Source organism: Cervus elaphus, chromosome 23 (assembly GCF_910594005.1).
Source record: "Cervus elaphus chromosome 23, mCerEla1.1, whole genome shotgun sequence".
NCBI classification, from domain to species: Eukaryota; Metazoa; Chordata; class Mammalia; order Artiodactyla; family Cervidae; genus Cervus; species Cervus elaphus.
In genome coordinates, this window is record NC_057837.1 from 75,762,303 (window position 1) to 75,775,854 (window position 13,552).

At 44.4% G+C, this 13,552-nt stretch overlaps 1 non-coding gene across 1 annotated transcript; it reads right to left on the reverse strand.

Annotated features, from left to right (window-relative positions):
- Positions 1-3,856: 3,856 nt before the first annotated feature.
- Positions 3,857-3,929, reverse strand: TRNAK-UUU. Its single transcript has one exon. It is a non-coding gene; the product is annotated as a tRNA-Lys (tRNA).
- Positions 3,930-13,552: the final 9,623 nt, after the last annotated feature.

Genomic DNA, 13,552 nt, shown 5'->3' on the forward strand with positions numbered 1-13,552 from the left:
GGATTAGTCCCCAAGTGGAACACAAACCTACTTTGCTTTCATAGAAGTGGAGAAGACTAATAAAGGCTGTGTCTCTATGCAGCCCTGAATCAACTGGGGCTCCGTCAACCTGTTTAATAGCATCACAGCTGAGCTGCTTAATTAAGCTGCAATAAGAGTTGGTCCTTAAGAAACTGGTAAACACCCGAGTCCTTAAGTTTATTAATTAATCTTTAATTTTCTTTCATTTAAAATGAAATGTGTTTAATTATTACATTATTATTTTTAAATGAATAGTGGTTTCAAGGAATCATATAGAGAAGGATCCTTGAGTACCCTCATAGCATCTATCAGTGTTTTCAATGCATACATATAATGCTAAGAAAAATATTTCCAAGGTCAAGTAAAATCATTTTTAGGTAACTGTTTACTATGATCTATCTGGGACACACACTCCAAGTGGCAAGTGTGAGGTTTTGCAAATTCAGGATCAAGCCAGTATCCTAATCTCATTCCTTGCCCCAGCCTCCTATCAGTCAGGAAAGGTAACAAATAACCCCCAAATTGCAGTTAACACATCAAGATTTATTTTTGTTTCTCGTGCAGAATCGATTGCCAGTGGAGATGACCGTAGAGGGCAATGTTCTTGGTGTTTCAGCCATCCGAGGGCTTCCATCAGGCAGTGTCAACCTCACTATACCTGTTTCCACTGCACAGGGCCGGGCTGTGAGATCTCCCCTCGTAAGGAAATTTTAAGTATTGTTGACTATGGCAGAGAAAATTTAGTTTTTGCTTCAAAGTGTGAGGGGTGGATTGTAGATTAATGGAAAGCCTAAGGCAATGGCAACCCACTCCAGTATTCTTGCCTGGAGAATCCCATGGACAGAGGAGCCTGGTGGGCTACAGTCCACGGGTCGCAAAGAGTCAGACAAGACTGAGCGACTTCACTTTCACTATCTGTAAACACGGATTCATGAGTACTAGATGAGTCAGAGGACAAGTCCCTGGGAAGCTGTATCATATTAGTAAAGACAGGATTTTCCTGGGGGCTGGGAAAGAGGGCTGGTCACCGACAAGGAGGCTCTGTGCCCTGGTCCTTAAGATCCATGGAAAAATGGGACCAGGAGGTATGGGGTTGGACTGGAGAAATGGATCCAGTCCACAGGGGAAGGAAGAGAGACGTGCTTTGGCAGACTTTGGGGGTTTTCCCTGATATCTGTGCTTTCCTTCTTTTGTATTAGTAGCCCAGGTATTTTGCTTGGCACAAAACCACATAGGAGGAAAACTACATTTCCTATTTCGGCTTGCCAGTAGGTGTGGCCACATCACTAAATTCTAGTTAGTGTGATGTAAGCCTAAGTACTGTGTTCAAATTCTGAGAAACATTTTAAGGAAAGAGAGCGCTCCCTCCCTGCACTGCTTCCTTTCTTCTTCCTGTGGCTGAAATTCAGACTCAGGTGTCCAATGTAAATCAAGCACCTAGAGTTATGAGTGAGAAGCCTTACGCTGAGCGTGGCAGAGCAATAAGACAGAGGGGGCCTGAGCCCTTGATATCTTGGGAGCCACTGTACTTACCCTCGACTGTCCACATTTATATAAGGCAGACATACATCTTTATCTTGTTCAAGGAACTGTTCATTTGGGGGGAAACTCTAGCTGAACGGAATATCAAATCTCATCACAATGGGTGCCATTGAGCTAGAAATCTCGGGGAAATTCAGAAGGTAACAGGCAGAGCCAGTGTGCACTCTGATTGGACGCACAATGCAAAACTCCATGGATGGAGGAGTGGATGGCTGACAGGCTGGAAGAGATTTCTGGGTTCCGAGAAAGGTGGACTCTCAAAGGACTGGCCAGGACAAGCTGGCTGTGGGAGCTAGGTATGGGTAGAGACTGGAGAGTGCGGGAGAGGAGAGCAGAGAGAGGGTGGTTCTCTTCCAAGGCTTGGGATGGGAAGGCAGCATCCTTCCGAGGGAGAAAGGGAGAATCAAACCCCACCAGAGTGGGGTTCTACAAGGAAATCAGAGCAGGTGAGAACTCACCAATAGTTAAGATATCTTGAAAATTATATCTAAAAGAATCAGTTCACAGTCGGCTGGAAGAGTTACCTATTGAATGAAGTGAAGAAGGGATGATGGCATGAATGAGCAGCACCGAGATAGGAAAGAGAAGCAGTGTGGAATAGTGACTGAGAATAGGGATTAGAACCCCAGAATCCATCCCTCTATATCTCAGACCGACGCCTAAACGTAGTGTTCAACACATACAGGCTTGTAAGGTCACCGCGGCAGTGCTACTTCTGCTGCTGTTATAGTCGGGAGCAGCTGCGTGTCCACAGGCGGAGCTGATGGCAGATGAAGAGACTTCAGGGCCCACAAGCCACTGTCTCTTTCTAAACTCCCCTGGCAATTTTCCCTCCATGTTCTCAGATGCAGTTCAAGGTTCCTTCAAATCCTGGGTTAACTTCTGTTCCTCTAGGACATCAGTTGTGATCACCCCGATCCCCAGCAATCCCCTGCTCTGACAGTATGTTATTACCTTGTCATCAGGCAGCTGTGATGTGCCATCCTGGATGGATTCTACCTTGTTTTCCCAGCATTTGATGGGCAAACAAGGCCCCTCAAAATACCTGAGCCCTGCTTGATTCTGCAGACTCATCTTGCAGCACCCTCCTCCCACTTTGAAAATCCCGTCCATACTCTCACAATTTTTTTATGTCTAGTTATGACTCGATGGACATGAATTTGAGTAAACTCCGGGAGTTGGTGATGGACAGGGAGGCCTGGCATGCTGTGGATTCATAGGGTCGCAAAGAGTTGGACACGACTGAGTGACTGAACTGAACTGATCACATATTTTATTAAATAGATGTGTAGTAATCATTTATCTATTGTTATACATTCACTTTCCTCCTTGTTTTTCACTATAAGACCACTGCTAATACCTTTGAAACTATATTTTTAAAATATTCATAATTAGTAGCATTCTTAGCGTGACAATCAGAAGAGGTATGAAGAATTCTGCACTTCTGATATGGAACTTCTCACATACTCTTACATTTTAAAGTTGTCTAAATTTTGTATCATAGGCTTAAATACATATTCGAATATAAATAAATAAATTATATGCACTTCCCAGGTGGCACTAGTGGTAAAGAATCTGCCTGCCAGGGCAGAAGACATAAGAGACTCAGGGTTCGATCCCTGGGTTGGGAAGATCCCCTGGATTGGGAAGATCCCCTGGATGAGGGCATGGCAACCCACTCCAGTATTCTTGCCTGGAGAATCCCGTGGACAGAGGAACCTGGCAGGCTACAGACCATAGGGTCGTGAAGAGTCAGACATGACTGAAGCTACTAAGCACGCACACAGGCAAATAAATTATATAGAGTGTTAATATATCAGTAAATCTCAAAATAGAGTAAATATTTATTTTATATATAAGTAAACAAAATTTATATAAATGGATATAATTTTTGACATGTATATATTGGCATTTTAAAAGAAAATTATAATGTAACTTTCAAAAGTAGTCCATTGAAGCTCAATTCCATTCTGGTTCAACATCCACCATCATGGGTTAAAAAAATATATATATATACAAGCTTTGCTTTCTTAGGATTCTGCACTGTTCTTTTTTCTCCATCAACTTGTACACTCCTGGCAGAAATTTAGTCTTAATATATATTTTTATTCTTGAAATTCTTTTATTAATCATTTTATCACCTATCACTGCAACAAAAATGTGCTTAAAAGTTGAAATTAAAATGCTTTTCATTGACTACAAGTCTTTAAATTTTAAAATAAGCTATTTTAAATTCATTCAATTATTATCATGGTGATTAGTAGAATACATTTGTTTATTTATTTATTTATGGTGCCTGGACAGGGACTTGAGCCCTGGGCCCTCAAATTAAAAGTCTAATGCTGTACCAGCTAAGCTACCCAGGCAGCAGAATATACTGATCAAAACAACTTAAACATGTTTGTGATAAAGACTGATCAATCCTTAAAAAAGTAAAATACTCTGGGATACACTTCTCTTAATATGAGAGGTGGGACTTTTTTCATTGAATATATTCATGAATGAATATTATTATTTTAAAAAGACAGGCTTCAGCATCAATGGCATTCACACCATTTGTTTTTCTCGGTATCAGCGCTGAGAACTGTTCAGGAAAACAAACAGATGGACTTGGAAGGGCTTCTGTTGTCTGCAGCGCAATCGTTTGGTCTCTTTTCAAGTTATATGCCAAAAATTACATCGTGAGTGTTGACAATCTCTGAACTGACATTGGTACTAGATTCTCCAATTTCTGTGACAATGAAGGACTGAAAACAGTCTGACTCGGTAAAAGGAGGTGGTTCTGTTATACAATAGATGTGCCACCTGGTTATCAGACGTTCACGTTCTGCACTGCAGGTGAGCATTTCTAAATTTGCCTTTGCTTAGAGCCCTCAAGGACATTTTTTGTTTTCCTTGCAGTAGGAGCAGGGGACTGCATCTTTGTAAGATTCAGGATGGGTGATGCCTTTTCAGTGGGATCTCTCATCTCCCACCCTCTCTACCCTTCTTCTGCCTTGGGCTAACTGCATGGACCAATCAATGGGCTCCCTTCTCCTATGGCTTCCGGTTGCCTTTATCCAATGGGGAGCCCGGCGTTGGTGGAAGTGAGGAGGAGAAGAGAGAAGGTTGGCTGGGTATTTATGCCCAGGGCTCATCTGCGGAGTGACTCAGGGCTTCTCTGCATTTTCTCCAGAAGGCCACAGCTCATTTGCACTTTACACAGCCTGTCTCCATGTTCTAGAAACCTCTCTTCCCTGACCCTACTCAAGATTCCACCAGCCCAAAGGAGAGGCACAATCCTTTGTAGCTTTCTTTATTCCACCAACACCTTTATTAATAGTTCCTCTATCAAACTCTCCTCAAATAACCCAATTTGACCGCACCTTCTGTTTCCTGTTGGCATCCCTACTGATAAACTTATTTTTTATTTAGTGGAAGAAGGACATGTGTGAAGGAGGAAGTGGCAAATACAACACTAGTTAAGGGGAGGGTCTGGAAACTGGCCCTCTTAGGACCGTCTGTGTCTATGAACCCTTGGAAAAATCTTCATGACCCCCCCAGGGGCCTGGGCACTTCAATTTGATGATGGCCCATTTGGTACCTGACCATCCCTGTATGTCCCTTCCACTGCATAAGGGTAAGGACGCAGTTGGGTGCCAAAGAAGCATTAAAGAAAGCTGGGGTGCTTTCTCTTGAACATCAATGGATACAGGTGAATCCTATCTGGCTTTGATGTGTGTCCAACGCCTTCCAAGCTCTCCTGCTGCTCAGCCACCCCCACCACTGACCTCACCTGCAAGAGAAGCAAATGTCCTCCTCTGAGCTGTGGTATGGGGCCGGGTCTGGTTTCACAAAGCTGGGACCTCATAATTGCCTGCTGGAGTCTGGCATCAATCACCCATGACAGGGAGCTTGCCTGGGTTTTCTGCCAGCCTCTCTGCAGCACTGATTTAAAAATTCTAGACAACTCATCTAGAGTTCTTTATTGCAGCGGCGGGTAACTGATCTACAATAACATGTAAAAAGATAGGGGTCCCCAGGCAACAACAGCAGCTGCCGTTTGCATTGAAATTGGAGTTAAAATGTGTGCTGAATCCACCTGCTGGGGGTGGAGCAATGACCTTGCACCTTCCATCCCGGAATGGTCTAGAAGCCCCTGGGGGCTGTTGCCTGCTGCCACTGAGACTTGAGGCTGCTGCTATTAAACAGATGGCTGTAGGTGTGTTTGCATTAACTGCCACTATGATTTTTTTCTTTTCCTTCATGAGGATATTTCAGAGTCTACCATCCATATATCTGTCTAGGTGCAGTGGCTCAGTTGATAATTTGAATTCTTGTTTAGCAAATATTCACTCTCTTCCCATCACCGTGTGAATGGGAAGTGCTTCCTTCACACCCTGTTTGATATGTGTTTGGCCCACTGCTTTGCTTTGACCAGCTGAACGTCAGTGAAAGTGACAAACCAAAGACTTTCAATGTGCTCCCGCAGCTTGTTTTGCTCTTGTTCTTCATCTCAGCTCGTGGAGCAAGCCCCGTAGAGCCTGGCCAAGATCAACTGAGCCGTGGTGGCCCCAGGGACCTGTGAATGTGAGCATAAGCGCTTCTTGTCAGCTGCTGAGTTGGGCTGGCAACTCCTGAGAAATGACTTCGTTTGCAGATTGTGCTCTGCTGAACCCAAGGGAACTGGTGTTCATGTCTCTGCTCAAAACCAGGCTTCATTCATTTTGGCAGTTATTTATGAATGCACTTGTTTATTCTGCAAATGCGTTTTTATCACTCTTGATATTAATATTAAGCACTGCAGTAGAGAGATTCATGTGTCTCTGTGTGTCTGAGTTGTCCCTCGATCTTTGGGAGAGAAATGAGGTTACGCAGGTGCACATCTGTAAAGGGCTTTGGAAAAAAAGAAAGAAAGAAAGTGAAGTCGCTCAGTCGTGTCTGACTCTTTGTGACCCCATGGACTGTAGCCTATCAGGCTCCTCCGTCCATGGAATTTTCCAGGCAAGAGTCCTGGAGTGGGTTGCCATTTCCTTCTCCAGGGGATCTTTCCGACCCAGGGATTGAAGCTGGGTCTCCCGCATTGCAGGTAGTCACTTTACCATCTGAGCCACCAGGGAAGGCACACTATATAGCCTGCTGGTTTCCCAGCCCTTTTCTCCAGCTTTGCTTGGCTACATGACCTTCTGAGGCCAGGCTGGGATGCGGTGAGTGGAATGGAATCCTGCTCCTGCCTGGACAGGCTTAGATGACCCCCCTGCATTAAAGCAGGGGCTTTGGGGGAGGAAGAGGGGCGGAAGGTAATGCTCACTGTCTCCCCTGCGGGGAACAGGTGTTCTCACCTCTTGCCTGGGTTACTTGGCTCAGCCACTTTGAGCTTAATCTTGTTTGTTTTCAGGTAAAGAAACGAAGGCTCAGGGAAAGGCAATAACTCACCCAATCATTGGCAGAGGACAGGAGCAGTAAGTGTTAATTATTATTATGCCAGGTCTCCATGATTAGAGATGTGGAAAGACCACCTTAAAGATTGAACTCTTGAACATCTGTGCAGAAGGGAGTTGCCATAGCAGGCCTGGCTGCTCTCTTTTGAAATCCCTGCTTGCAGGGTTGGCCCTTGGCTGGTGTATGGGAACTTGGATGTGGGAGGGTTTGCAACACTCTGATTGATAAGAGGGGCTCCCTGTGCCTAAACTGTTTATACAAAACAGTTTGGTTTATGCTGAACACTTGCTCTCCTTCTGGGAGTCTGGGGTGTGGGTGCATGCTAGGCAGAGGCTGCCCCAGGCCAGGTCCCCAGTAAAAATCCTAGGCACTGAGCTTCTAACGAGCTTGCCTGGTGGGCAACATGCACACATGTTGCCACATCTTGTTGCTGGAGGAATTAAGGGAGACTTGCGTGACTCCACTGAGAAAGACTCTTGGAACCTTGCTCCTGGTTTCCTTGGGATTTCACCGCATGTGCCTTTTCTCTTTGGTGATTTACTTTGTACTGATTTCCTGTAATAAATCACAGCCCTTAGTATAGTTATACTCGGAGTCGTATGAGCGTTTCCCACTGTACCCCCCCACCCCCGAATCAGCAAGACTGACAATGATCTTGGGGTCCCCTAATGCAACATCCCTTCCTTTTACTTGACTCTAAGCCTTGGGTGTGGACCCCTCACCCCAATTCCAACACCATCCTTGACTTTTAGAGTCATCTTACTCATCCATAGGACTCTGTTGAAATCTCACCTTGATCACGAGTTGTGAAGGGTTTTCACCCTTCTTGTGACTCCACAGCATTAACTTCCAGAATTATCCATCAGGTTCTGTGTCTTAAAGGATCATCTGTTTCCTTCCAAAGAACTGAGTTTTGACTTTTTTGGCATGTGTCAATGTATTGCAGCCCTTAGCCTAGAAGCTGAGATAAAATGATATAAAGTGAATGTTTTCACATTGGTTTGTCTTGTCTTCCATGCTCTGTGTTCACTGAAAAGAAGACTTTTGAAGAGAGAATCTTAATAGATACCAAATTATTACTTAACTTCAAAATATTTTGACAGCTCACAGACACAGCTATAGCAAATATGTCTCTCAGTTACAGTGCCTATAACTGGAATTAGCCCTAGGACTGTGAATCCTAGTTTTAAATGTGATTAGAATTTTATTCCCTATAGATTGTTTTAATCTATGACTGTTAATCCAGTCATCAAAAATTGATTGAGTGCCAAGTGCCACTGACTGAATATTGTGGAAATGACAAATGGAAACGACTCATTCTATTCTTTGGAAAGATGTGGGTTCCATGGTGGGTCTTGTAGATATTTTCCATGCCTGCCCAGTCTCTGGCCACCCATACCCCAGCCGTGCAATAACCTCGGGGTTGGTCATGCTCACCCTCCTCCCAAGTCATCCATGTGTCTCAGGGAAGATGACCCCATGCCTAGTGACATTGGGACTGAACATTCCAAGCTAAGCAATGTAATAGCATCCTGTTTCCCACATGATTGGTTCACCAAAACCACACCTAAGCCAATCAGCATGTAGTAGGCTCAGGGTGGCCCAGTCAGGACAGAGTTCAGATTTTCCTTGGCTATGTCACCCTCTGGTCATATATGGGAGAATTGGTGATTTGAATCTCAGAAATGCTGGGCCATTTTGGGAAGGAGGAGAGGAGGAGGAGAGAGGTACCAACATGAAAAACAAAAGATTAAGTGGAGAAGAATCTTCAGCTACTCCTGATGTCTGAACCTCTGAACGTATTGCCTATGTGAACAACATATCATTTTGAATAATTAAGTAAGGAAGAGTTAGTACTTTTAAGGTTTGCATTTAAAATTAATTTAAATGATTTAGCTCCAGAGCATCTGTTCACCTATCCTTTCTCCCATTGTTTATACTCTGATTTTCCTTTGGAAAAATTCTTTCTCCTATATTCCCAGACACATGTTTGGACTGATACCAGAATCAGATCCATAGGGGTTGCTTGTGCAAGCTTATGCCAAATGGCACACTCTGCCATTTTGGTTTTGATGATTGGATTAGGAATAGACTCATAACTCAATTTGGGCTAGCAAAAGGATAAAAAAATTTAAGACTTGTGTATTAGATACTATGAGATCCCCTTTATTCTGCTAGTTTGTGTGAAGATCTGTGTTCTAGACTCCCAGGAGCAATTCTGCTGCCTCCTGTTGAGAACCCAGAATGGCCGGAAGATAGAGTCCAGGGATAAAGGCAACATTACAGAAAGCAGGGGTGAATGAGAGAAACCAAATCGTTTAAGATCCTGAGTTTGACCTGTCACGAGGCATGCTACCTCTGGACCTCTCTCTTATGGGCATCAAACCCCAGCCAACCCAGCCAACAACAACAAAACTGTTTATTAACTATGAAACTAGTTTGAGCTGGTTTCTCTGACATTTGCTACGCTTACTAAACTTTTCTATGTCATTAGCCATTAGGGAAGTGCTGATTAAAGCCACAGTGAAATACCACAACACATCTATTAGAGTGGCTGTTGTGAAAACCTGACAATACAGTATATTAATATATAAGCTTTATATACATATATGTGTATATATATATATAGTGTTTGTATGTATATATATAAAAGCTTGTGGAGCAACTGGAACTCTTGTGTTCCATTTAGAAAAGCAAAACGGTGTATCATTCTGGAAAGCAGTTTTTTTAGATTCTTATAAAATTAAACACACTCTTACCAGATGACCCAGCAATGCCATTCCTGAGTATTTACCCTAGAGGAAAGGAAACTTATGTTCACACAAAAACGTCTACCCCAATGGTTATAGCAGTTCTCTTCGTAATTGCAAAAATATGGAAACCACCCAAATGCCCTTCAGCGAGCTAATGGTTAAATAGCCTATACATCCACATGATGGAACACTACTCAGGAATAAAAGGAATGAACTATTGATATACAGAGCAACTGCTTTGAATCTGGAAGGCATTAGGTTGAATGGGAAAAAAAGAGTCTCAAAAATTACTGTGTATTTCCATTTATATGACTTCCTGGAAAGGGGGAAAAAAACACCCAAGATAGAGAACAGCACAGGACTGCCAGGAGCTGTAAGTGAGGGAGAAATTATGAGTAGAAGGGACTAGCAGGAGGCTGGATTTCTTTAGTGGGGGGAGATGATAACACTGTTCTCTATCATTATGATGAGGGTTACACAACACATATGCATATATTAAAATTCATAGACATGTACACTACAAAAGGTCAATTTCACTGTATAATGTTTTAAAAATGGCATTTAAAGTCACACAGGCAAACTGATGTCTCTGAAGGCATGACTTGAATTTCCCTTAGAAAAGAGGAAGATTCTCCCACAGGCCCTATGCTCATCTAGATATGGCCTAACTTTCCAGAATGAAATCCCAGATCCTTGCAGGAGGACGGTGCTGGAATGCCTTCCCTCAGAGGTGGCGTCAAGCTCTGCCCGCCCATGGAAATGTAGGACAGCTAAGATTGTGGTCTGAAGGCTCAGTCTTTTTCCTCCTCCTCCCAGTTCTGACAGGCGCATGGAAATAATGTTGGAAATGTAAACTCTGAGTGTGAATGGTAATTTTATTTCCAGAGATGGTTAACTATTTTTTTCCTTCTCGTAGGCTGAAAACTTCATTCATACCCAAATAAATTATCTGGGGGTGTTGATAAGAGGATATGTCTTAGAGCCTTTTCACAAAGCTCTGTATTCAGAAAACCAGCCCTTCTCAGGGCTGAACTTTTTATAGGGAGTTGGGGGTGGGTGGGTAGAAGGGTGGGAGGATGTATGGCAATCTGAATATGCTGTGTTTTCTTTTCCTTTTTATGTGTTCACAAAGCACTCTGATATCAGGGAACCACAAGTTCAAGGTGGGAAAGAAGATAGGTTTCTCCGGAGACAATTGCCTTTCAAAGCACACACAGGAATTCCACTTATTCTGAAGACCTGCTGGCAGCAATCCAGTTTAGTTTGCATTTCCTAAGACAGAAATTGGGAAAGAGCAGTAGAAAAATAGGAGACCCTTGTTGTCTATCTTTGGCTGCAAAGGTAGATAGCCAGGGACTCTGTTTAAATGGCTGAGTGAAAACGGACATATGACATAGTGGGGTGGGGATCATTTTAAGGTTTTATACAAGAGCTATGGTTTTTAATTTTCTATGTTTTCCCCCAAATTTTGATAGCAGCTATGTGTGCTAGTAGCAGGCATTGGCTGCAAATGGTAGAGATCCAAAATTAAACTAAACGAGAAGACAAGGGGAGATGGCTTGTTTAACTGAAAAGTTTGGAGGAGGATTGCAGGCTTGGTTGGATCTAGGGTTTTTTTTTTTTTTTTTAATCAGTTATTCATTAGTTACAAATAGAACTGGGCCAGGAGAAATCAATCTAATATAAATGTAAAAGGTTTATGTGGCTTATGGGATGTCTGGGAAGAGCGGGAAAAAAAAAAAAAGATTTGGTGGATCTGAAATCAGGAGTGAAATTCAAATTGCATTGCAGAGCTTCATCAGAGCACAGACCAATGTCCCCTCTCCTGGGGCCATTGCAGCTGAGCCCAGGCACCAGCCCTGGAACCCCCACATTGATGCCAACGGGAAATTGTGTGTCCTGGGGGCCTCTTGCCAGCAAGGATCAGTGTGGCACCTTCTCCAGGTGACCAGCTTCTGGATAGTGTGGTGCGTCTACCTCACTGAACCAGGGCACCTTCCTGCACCCTACAGAGTGCAGGAAAGTATGTTTGTGACTTCTCGTTTGGGGAAACAGGAGCCCATAAGTTGGGAAATTCTCTAAATATGGGAGGAAATTTAAGGATGTTCTAGGACAAACAGTAACAAAAAGAGCATCATCAGCAAGAATAGCTAGCACATGTCAGTAGTTTAAGATGTGCCCGGCAGTCTTCAAAGCACTTTACGTGTATCAGTTGATTAAGTCGTCATCATGTCCCTTTGGAGATGAAGAGTCTGAGATAAAGAGACCCAAGCAATTGGCCCAGTTCTATTCCAGGGTGACTCTCCATGCAGCTTTGCCTGGGATGGTTCCCAAATAATGATCATGAGCACGCCATTTACTCTCAGAAGTGGTCTGATTTGGTCAATGAATTCTGTGGTCCTTCTACCCAGTCATGCAGCTGGGCAGAGGAGAAGCCTGGATGACAAACAGCCACTTACTGGGGGCTGCAGCAGCCACCAGGCTCCCTCTTCTCATTTCTCAGCTCTGCCCTCCTCTGTTGGGGTTCCTTCCCCAGGGGTTAGCGCTGAGAACCTCCCACTTCCCAAGCCAATAAAGATGGTGGTAGGCTACCATCCCTACCAGAGAACCCACCTCCATCGAGTTGTGTGTGTGTGGTTTTTTTTTGCCAGAAGTCACAGAATTTCAACTCATTGGCTTAGTGGGTTTAGAACTCCTTTCTGGAACCTGGGCTGATGCCCCAGGAAACTCAGGTGCTAAGGGTTGAGGGGAGGCATCACCAAATGGAGAGAAGGCTCCTGTGGTGCAGAGAAGCAGGCGGGTGCTGTGCAGAAACAAACATTTGACATCTTGTTTACCTGTAAGAACCCTCCATTTACTGTGACTATTGTAGGAAAACCTGGCTGGCAGAACTGGATTCTCCACGTGCCCCGTGTGTTTAGTGATCAGAGAGGACTGATTCTACCCTGATGCAATCAGACGTTGCCATTGGAACCTATCCCATTAGAGACACAGAGATGGAACAAAAGGCCCTCCCTCAATGCCTTAGGATCGGAAAATTTATTCTGTATAAGAACCAGATCAGAAATAGTTTAGGATTTGCAGGCCAAGCGTGGTCTTTGTCACATATTCTTGTGTGTGTGTGTGTGTGTGTATGTGTGTGTGGTGTAAAAACCTCTTTAGTTCAGGGGCTGGACAAAAACAGCCTTTGTGGTTGGATTTGGTCCAGGGCAGTTGTTTGCAAGCCCCTAATCCATCACAGAAGGCCAGACACAGATGTGTGAGCAGAGGGCAGGGACAGCCTTGTGTCGCTGGTGCCGGCCCCACCTGTGTGTCTGCAGAGACCATGTGGAGGGAGGGGTGAGCGTCGCGCGGGTTCCTGGAGGTGACCCTTGAGAGCAGGCTCGGGGGCTGCTGGAGGGGCCTCCTCTTTCAGCCATTTGGAGTCCGTTTCCCTTCCTGCTGGCAGCACCGGGTGTTTCTCTGGAGAACCACTGCTGCCCCCTGCTCAGTTCAGACCTCAGCCCGTCAAGATCGCACGTCGTCCATCTCAGTAAAGATCCAGGAATGAGCATGTGGCCCCTCAGTCACAGGCAGAATAAAACTCAAGTCCCTTCCACGACCCGATGGGGCTCCTGCCCACCTTCTCCAGCCTCTCTCCCGTTGCCCTTCATCCCCAGCCACCCTCATCTCCTGTTTTTCCACTGACACCACACTGCTTGGTCCTTCCACTCTGCCTCTACACTTTCTGGTCCCTCTGGCTGGCACGGTCCTCTCCCCAGGTTCACAGAGCTTGCCTTGTGTAGATCTTTCCTAACAGTTGACCTCCTTAAGAG